The sequence below is a fragment of the Rattus norvegicus genome, chromosome 2 (assembly GCF_036323735.1).
Source record: "Rattus norvegicus strain BN/NHsdMcwi chromosome 2, GRCr8, whole genome shotgun sequence".
In the NCBI taxonomy this organism is placed as follows: domain Eukaryota; kingdom Metazoa; phylum Chordata; class Mammalia; order Rodentia; family Muridae; genus Rattus; species Rattus norvegicus.
Window position 1 is genome coordinate 36,805,102 of NC_086020.1, and position 9,695 is coordinate 36,814,796.

Here is a 9,695-nt window from a genome sequence, read left to right on the forward strand (position 1 = left end):
TCCCAAAACACCTGTGACAACGTTGGTGCCAGGGTGAGAGTGAAGTGTCAAGCAGCCGGCGGTAGTCTTTGAAATGAAACCACAAAATCCGGCCATAACTAGAGTCTCACTGGAAACACGGAACACACATTCTCTCCAGTCAGGTAGCTGAGGAATCATATACCTTCCCAGAAGAAGAGAGCTCAGTGAACAGTGGGTCGTTAGCTAGGAAAAGAAAGCAGACCTCTGAGGGAGACATCTGGGATGATGGTTCTAAGGAGGAACTAAGGCGGCTGGGTTGTGCTTTATGTAGCTCAGGCAATGGCCGTGGGTTTGACACTCAGTACTACAAACAACAAAACCAAACCAAACGGAATAGCTGAAGAGTCTGAGTTCTTTCACTCTTTACTTAAGACAGAATAGATTGCTGTTGCAAAATTAAGAAACCACTAGGCTAGTGGTTCTGAACCTTCCTAATGCCGAGACCCTTTAATACAGTTCCTCATGTTGTAGTGACCCCAACATAAAATTAATTTAGTTGCTACTTCATAGCTGTGATCTGTTGTGAATTGCAATGTAAATATCTGATATGCATACTGTCTTAGGTGAAGCTTGTTTGATCCAAAGGGGTTGCAGCCCACAGGTTGAGGACCACCGCTCTAGGCTAATATTAGTTATCTGTGTTCCAATGCACAGGGTAGAAGGGATTAAAGACTTTGAAAGGGCGTATCATTAACCACATGGGAAGAGAACAGTGTGAGAAAGTCTTGGAGGCCCACTGTCCAAAATAAGAATTCCACAGCACACTGGTCGGGCTCCCTTCGGAAGAATGGCAGCGTTCTGTTCTGTCAACTCTATTCCTTTACCCTTGGTTCAGGAGTGAGAAGAGCAGATAGATCAGGAATTAGCAGGATCTATAGTTAGACTTTCACAGACGATCGTATGATCAGGCAGAAACTTGTCTAGGCAGGTATCATGCTCAGAGGAGGAATGTAACAAGGAAGATGCCAGAGGATATAAGGAACACGGTGGCGGTAAAGGGAAATGGAAAGGCTGTTAGCCACTGTGCCCTGACAGCAACACCAGGAAAGTCCTTATAAATCTTTGGTCCTAAAACCAATTAATACTCTTTTTTTTTCTTTTTTTCGGAGCTAGGGACCGAACCCAGGGTCTACCACTGAGCTAAATCCCCAACCCCCAATTAATACTCTTAATTCACGCAGCTAGGCTAGGTTCCATGGGAGCCACTGAGACATTGCTTTTGACCTAAGACCCAGCTTGAAGTCATGCTCTAAGCTGGAGGCTAGATCTCCATTCTTTCATTCCAGGGATGAGCTGGGCCAAGCAGAGGTAAACCATAGAAAATCAATTGGTGAAAAGAAGAGCTGGAGTAGCACATGCCAAGAGGTAGATGACAGCCCGGTGACAGTTTCATCAGGTATCCTGGCATAAACCTCTAACCCCAGAGTGTGAGAGACTGAGGTAGGAGGGTCAGGCATTAGAGCCTTACCTAGGCTAAGTAGTAAGACTTTAAAAAAAAAATCCTAGTGTAATATTGGTGAATTTCATATTGACAGGCAAGCGAAGAGAGGCTTGGAAAGAGTCTATGCGTGATTACCCCTTTACCCAGTTCAAGAGCAGCAACACTGAAAAATGGCAGCAATAAGAAGTAGCAGCCTTGGGGCCAGGCTGATGGAAGGTGGAATACCAGCTGAGAAAGGGTCTGGGAGGACTCCTGTGGTTGCAGGACTTGTCCCATACCAAAGTCTGGGTAGGGATTACGTGGAGCTATTCGAGATGTAAAGCTTCTAATGAACTAACGTTTATTTAACATTTATCAAATATAATTTATCAAATTTTAAATATTTATCAAATATTAAATATTTGTGTGTATATATGCATATATATGAACACATACATATATAATCACATAGGAAGTGATATATATATCATATATGTATATGTATTTATATGCATATATATATGCTTTTGGGGGGTTGGGGTAAAAAAAGGGGTCCCGCTTCTCACCCCTGGATGGCTTGAATTCACCGTGGAGACGAGGCTAACCTTGAACTCACCGAGATAGGCCTGCCTCTCTACCTTTGGAGCGCTGAGATTATAGGAACGCCACCATAAACAGGCCCAAGGTAGCAGAATCCGGATCTGGGTAAGTTTACTGTGCCAGCCTGGGTCTTACAAAATAGCGCAGGCTGTCCTCAAACTTGCTATCCTCCTGCCTCAATGCTAGGATGGCGTGCGACTGCCATCACACCTAGGAAAACAACTCGCTTTAAAACACGCTACTTTCCTTCCTGACCCCCCACTCAACTTAGATTAAGTAAGCCAAGGGCCCTGGCCGGGTTACAGCTGAGCTGGTCTTCCTGGGAAAATGAAACATACGGTGGAGAATTCTTACATTTCCTCTGTGTAGAGGCGGTGCTCAGATAGTGTCCTTCAGCCCGTCACTGGAGGCAAGGGCATACTCTGTTTCCCAAGATGTGAGAGTGATGTGGGCGAATCTGGACCCTCATACAAAGCAGGGAGGAGCTACAGAGTCAGGCAGAGATGCTTACCCGGGACTACCAGAGACAGCAGAGGCTTTGCAGGGCGAAGAGGGTTTGTGGCTCCCCTGGCCTAGGAACAAGAACAGCACCCGAGTGAGCGGTGGGGTTAAACTGTAGATGAGGATCGCTGTGCGGCTCCAGTTCCGGACAGCGAGTCAGAGCAGGGCTTAGAAACAGCACTGAAGCCACAGCAAGCCCTGGGAAGCAGCAAGGGAAACCTGAAACCTGGGCTCATTCGCCTAATCAAGGGTCCCACAAGGAGGTAGCAGGCTCGTCAAACAAAAGCAATCCTGCACTTCTTCAGGATACTGCATAGCTTTCGGCTGGGAGATAAAAAAAAAAAAAAAAAAAAGATGTCAGTGACAGAGTGCACAGAACAGAGTGGCAAGAACGGGGTTGCTAATTGTAATTTTTAGATCAGCGAGTACAAGACCGGTTTGTCTGAGACCAGACATAGATGCCATTGTAACCGAGCAGCACTCCGTGCAGTCATTTAAGGATAACAGTAACCATTTTAGCATGCAAAGATAACAGTGCCGTCAGAAACAACAGCTGCATCGGAGAATGACACTGTGGTCATTAGAGACCAGCACCAACCAAGCAATCAAATGAGAGTCCAGTAATTAAGTTAGAGATCGGTCCGGGCTCGCGGGTCCCGCTTGCCAATGTCACTTACCAAAAACAATTTTGCTGCTTCAGATGGCAGCCGGAGAGGTGAGAATGTAGTTCCCAAAGACAAGCAGGCTGTGCTTCTGTGTTTACCTCCCTGAAACGTGTGGCCTACAGTCTTCCTTCTTTGCCTGAATCCATTCATGCTTCTTCTTTCCGTCGGATCAGATGTGCATAAGTCTTTTTTTTTTTTTTTAAAGATTTATTTTTTTTGGAGGTGGAGGGATGGCTCAACCATTAAAAATGCTAGGCTTAGGGGTTGGGGATTTAGCTCAGTGGTAGAGCGCTTGCCTAGCGAGCGCAAGGCCCTGGGTTTGATCCCCAGCTCTGAAAAAAAGAAAAAGAAAAAAAAGAAAAAAAATGCTAGGCTCAAAACCAAAAAGACTGTACAGTGTGTGTGTGTGTGTGTGTGTGTGTGTGTGTGTGTGTGTGTGTGTGAGCGTTGTGTGTGTGGTTTTTGTGTGTGTGTGTATGTGTGTGTGTGTTTCTGTGTGTGTGTATGTGTGTGTGTTGTGTGTGTGTATGTGTGTTTTGTGTGTGTGTGTTGTGTGTGTGGTTTTGTGTGTGTGTGTATGTGTGTGTGTTTCTGTGTGTGTATGTGTGTGTGTTTCTGTGTGTGTGTGTTTTGTGTGTGTGTTGTGTGTGTGGTTTTGTGTGTGTATGTGTATGTGTGTGTGTATGTGTGTGTGTATGTGTGTGTTGTGTGTGTATGTGTGTTTTGTGTGTGTGTGTTGTGTGTGTGGTTTTCTGTGTGTGTGTGTGTGTGTGTGTGTGTGTGTGTGTGTGTGTGTGTGTGTGTGCCATGTGCATGTCTGGGCCTGTGGAAGTCAGAGAAAGGTACTGGGTGCTCTGGAATTGGAGTTACAGATGGTGAGAGCCACCATGTGGGTGCTGGGAATGTAACCCAGGTCTTCTGCAAGAGCAACAGGTGCTCTTAACCACTGAGCCATCGCTCCAGCCCCAAGAAGTTCATTATTTTAAAATGAATTGTTATTCTTTGGGGTTTTTGTTGCTTGTTTGTTTGGTTAGTTTTTTTTTTTTTGTTTGTTTGTTTGTTTTTTGAGACAGAGTTTCTCTGTGTAGCCCTGGCTGTCCCTCTGTAAACCAGACTAGTCTTGAGATCTACCTGCCTCTGCCATGCTGTGATTATTTTTTTTTTATTTTTTGTTTGTTTGTTTGAGACAAGGTCTTGCTATGTCATTTAGGCTGGGCTCAAACCCACTATATAGTTCAGGCTGGCTTCAGTTTTTTTAAATATGTGCTTGTGTTTTGCCTGCACATGTTTGTGTGCATCGCATTTGTGCATTGCCTGAGGAGGCCAGAAGAGACCATCCAATCCCCCGGAACTAGAGTTACAGACAATTTTGGCTGCCATGTAGGAGCTAGGAATTGAACCCAGGTCCTTCAGAAGAACAGTCAGTGCTTTTAACCACTGAGCCATCCCTCCAGCCACTTGGCCTCAAAATGCCCGCTCCTCCTGCCCCAACCTCTTGTTTCACATGCTGAGACTGTAGGCACATGCCACCATCCCTAGCAAATGTATATTGTCTGTATCAGCTTTCCAGGTCAGATCCTCTGTTAGCTATACCAAAATTCCTTCTTACGTCCATGGCTCCTGCACTAGCAGCCAAAAGACTTGGATGGTTGTTTCAAGAATCCTTTCCCTAGGGAGACTTTCCCCGTTACAAGATCCCAACAACAAGTCAAAGGATGACTTTATGAAAAGTTCAACCTGAGAGCCAATGAGTTCAATGTGATTACTTACAAAGCTTAGATGAGGGGCTGTTTGTGGGAGCATGGGTGACGTCAAAGCTACCACACTGCAAAGTCTTCACCTGCAGGGAATGATGGGTTCTTATGGCCACATAGACAGAGTCCCCTTAGTTAACCTTCCTATCCTAAATACTCTCATATCTTCCCCCACAATCAAAATTGAGGCGGAACTACAGATGTCTGGGGGGAGAAGCAGTTGGAATTTCAGGTGAGGGTATAACAGCCCTCTCCCCTCCCTTCTTCAGACAGAACAGCCAGTGATGGGGCACTGTTGGGGGCGGCTGTGCAAGCAGGACAGCTGATCTAGCAAAGACTCCAGGCAGCTGATTTGCTTGGAGCATCATGGTCTACAACACTGGTGGTTCTACACTGCTGTTGTACAAAAGTTGCTGCCCCGATTACTGGCCTCTCAGGTCCTCCAGGCACCAATTCTGCCTTCAAGACCCACTATAGATTCCCTTCTACAGATTAGCGAGTGTCCATGATGCGGGCAAACGTCACTGGGCTCACCCCTACCTCTCCAAATTCAGCTTCCATACAAGTAAACCTACCGTTTTAAAAGCCCAATTGTTGGTTCTTGTTATTTTTGCCAGCATATTTACTACTCAGATGCCTATATCCTGATGGCCCTCTCATCCCCAAGGGGAATCTCTCTGGAATGTACTCTGAAGTGTGCATTGTGAGTGGTAAGGCACACGCTTAGCTTTTAGGACTGCACTCCTACTGTGGAATCACAGTCAGGGCAACAGCAATGAAGGGGAACAGAATAAGCAGGCCAGAGGGGCCAGTGGGACCGTAATGGAAGGAGCACCAATCTAAAGTCCCTTCAAAGTGTCCATGTGTTATATGGCTCTGAGACCAGTCACTGGATGCAGGTTACTCTAGGCTGGGTGTATAACCTCGGGCAAGATTAATTCTCTGATTTATGACTCTGTGTCACAAATAAGGCCTCCATGTGTGTTCTCTGGTTTCTTTGATTTCTGTCCCGTTTCACGTTTTGTCCGTCCATCTACCAACAGTGTCCTGTCCTCATTACTATACTTTACAGATCAATTTTATGAAACTGATACTGTTACCACTTCGTTTATCTTTTTTTGAAGACTGATTTACTTTTGCTCAAGTGTCCATGCGTGTGCCTGCACGTATGTGTGTGCACTATGTATGTACAGGTGTTGACAGGGTGTTGGATCTCCTGGAACTAGAGTTACAGGCAGTTGTGAGCTTCCCGATGTGAGTGGGGAAGTGAATCTGGGTTCTCTGGAAGAGCTGCGAGTGGTTTTAACTGCTGAGCAGTCACTCTGGCTGGCCCTTGTTTGTTTGTATTTCAGAAAGGATTTCCTGTCACCCAGGCCAGCCTGGAGCTTGCTCTGTAGCTGAGGAGGATCTTGTATTACTCCTGATCCCCACTGTGCCCCGGATTGTGAGCATTTGCTGTTGTTGTTGTTGTTTTAAAATACTGAATTTTCCTGTAGAAGATTTTCCTCTCTAGAGACCTTTTTTTTTTCTTTAATGGCTTTTAATAAAATTGATTGCTCTCTCTCCAGATAGGTCTTACACATTTTCTGTTAGATTCTATCCTAGGGACTTGGTAGTTTGTGTTGCTATCGCAAATGATATTTTATTGCTGGTGTTTGGCTTTTAATTCAGCAATCCTATTGAATTCGTATGCTAATTCTGATCAGTTTTCTGTAGATCTCATTTTCCAGTGTTCGTGATACCCAGTGCATGTGAAAGCAGCAATATGACTTCATAACAATTCATTATAATAAAAGATTTTAAAGCCATAGCTAACCACTGCCTCTTCTCTGGCACACGCCACACCGTATTCATGAGCAGTCTTCCACGTTCCCGCCTTGTTTATAATGATATCTGGGTGGTTGGTTCATTTGCTCTGCCTGGAACAGAACTATTCTCCAAATACATTATACATTATCCCACAACCTGATTTGTTTACTGCTGGTTATTGTAAAGTTCTCCAACTCCATTCTTTGCTCATAGTTTAGGCACGTAATGTGCCTGTGTCATATACTGGTTAGCTTTAGTTCGTCATTTCCTGTGCCTCGCTCTTACCTGTAAAATTAATTTTACCGTTTTAGGCGTTTGAGTATTTGACTGCACGTGTGCCTGTGTGCCCACGGCGCCTGCTGAGTTTTGAAGAGGGCGCTGGATCTCTGGAACTGGGTTTGTGAGCTGCCGCGTAGATGCTAGAAATATCCCAAGTCCATTGGGAGAGCAGCTAGTGCTCTTAACTGCTGAGCCCGCTCTTTAGTCCCAGAGTCCCCCAACTCTTTAAGAAAAACCATAAACAAAAAACCAAAAATATTGGATAATCGGGAGACTAGACAGGAACTTAGATTCTCCAGCAAGAGACTTTGCAATTAGGGCCAAAGATATATAGCTCAGTGGTTTCAGACCTCAGGATCAGAGAGGAAGAGAAATAGGAGAGAGAGAGAGAGAGAGAGAGAGAGAGAGAGAGAGAGAGAGAGAGAGAGAGAGAGGCTGGCAGAGACAAAAACAGAGCTGAATTCGTGTGTTTACAATTTATAAAATTATTTTATTTATTTGAGCTCATTACTGTAGTCAAGGATGGCCTCGGGGCTCTGATTGTTTCTCTGCTTCCAGAGTGCTGAGATTATAACCCAACCCCACACCGTCTCACCCGGTTAATGTAGCGCCCATTACCAGACCCAGGGCTTTCCGTATGGTAGGCAAACATTCTACCATCTGAACTGTACACCCCCCCCCCAATGCTTTCCAAAGCTAAATTTAGTATTTAAGGTATCTATGTGTCTTTATTAAATGGCTCACACTTTGACCAGATTTTTTTTTTCTTGGAAGAAGTATTGTCTCTAAATCAGCTACAAAGGGCTGGCACGTAGGACTGAGAGACAATGTCACACTGTGGTGTGCTGGACATGCAAAGCAAAGCAACACTCACATTCATTCATCCAGCAAAATGCTTGCTAGGCCTCCAAAGACAAAATAACAATTTGACTTTCTTCTTCTGAGGGTGACCAGCGTACCGTATCAGGTGATCCCAGTTGTCCCAATGGTATGGGGCCAAGCCACAGAGATTACGTCTGTCCGGTGAGATTAAGTGAGGACAGAACCTGGCCCAGCTGCGTTGGCAGTGGCGTTACCAGCTTTGAAGCCAAGCTCTAGTAGTGACTTTAAAGTAGAACAAGTCAAGGAGCTAAGCACGTTGGTCAGCCTTGCTGCGGACTGCAGAGGAAACCTCGGGTGGGGAGCATACGAAATCCCATATGTCAGCACTCTAAAACACATGGAGCCTTCTGTCAGAAACAGAACACTCTCTGCCAAAAAGATATTAAAGCCAATTCATCTGGTGTTTTCTGTAAATAACTTACTGTTTCTGTTCTATCGTCTTGTAAGTTCCAACCATGTTTGGCAAATAGAGTTCTAGGGATGACTAAGGCCATCCTCTATGATTTTACTAAATAACAATGTTTTTCATATAAGTCTTATATCAGCAGATGTTTTTACATTTTAATTCTATGTTACTACTTAATTCCTACCACTTCAAATTCATAACATCGTCCAAACTAAGTGACTTGTTACTCCTTGGGAAGTTACTAGTATGTGGGGTTCCCAATTTCATTGCCGTGAAGAACAAGTATTAGCCCCTTTGCACAGAGTTGGGGAAAGGACACTAAAATATATGGCATGCATATATGTGTGTGTGTATATATATATTCATATGTATATGTATATATATTCAGAGTTGACTTAAGAAATTAAAAAAAAAACACTATCATAACAGTAACCCCCTGTGAACTGTGAGTCTGCGTCATTCAGTCCTCACAGTGACCCAGTGAGATGTGCGGTGTCTCATTATAAAACGGAACACTAAACTTGACCAGACTTTGGACTTACATCAAGGGGACCATTCAATTCTTTGATGGTCTTATGTGACCTATTGGATATTACAAGATGTCAGCGTCCTTCAGGGAGAGGGGAGTGTACAGAGACGCTGCCGCTGGCCCAGTTGTACTTACGGAAGTACAGGGGGACATTGCAAGAAGGGCATTCCCATGGGTGGAGCCCAGGACAGCAACTGTGGTGAGGACAGTTGGGTTTCAGCGAGAGTACCTAGGAAACGGAAGGTGAAACCCAACACCATTATGAACATTCCCAAAAGCCTGGCCAGAAGTCATTTGGGGACGAATTGCTGCTTGTATAGAGTGTAATGCTAAAGAATCTAGACATTACTGTGTATAGAAAGTGTTCAGAGGGCTGGAGAGATGGCTCAGTGGTTAAGAGCACCGACTGCTCTTCCCGAGGTCCTGAGTTCAAATCCCAGCAACCACATGGTGGCTCACAACCATCTGTAATAGGATCTGATGCCCTCTTCTGGTGTGTCTGAAGATAGTGACAGTGTAATCATAATATATAATAAATAAATAAAATATAAAGAAAGTGTTCAGAGGTAATTTAACAAGTTCAAATTTTAAAAAAAGTTTAAATTATGTATGTTGTTACAGAGACATGTACATTTGAAAGCTGAAATACCGGACTAAAGAAGGAACAATGTTGGGGTTGGGGATTTAGCTCAGTGGTAGAGCGCTTGCCTAGCAAGCGCAAGGCCCTGGGTTCGGTCCCCAGCTCCGGAAAATAGAAGAAGAAAAAAAGAAAAAAAAAAAAAAGGAACAATGTTTCACCTTCTGTCATTGTTAGGGTGGATACAACCTT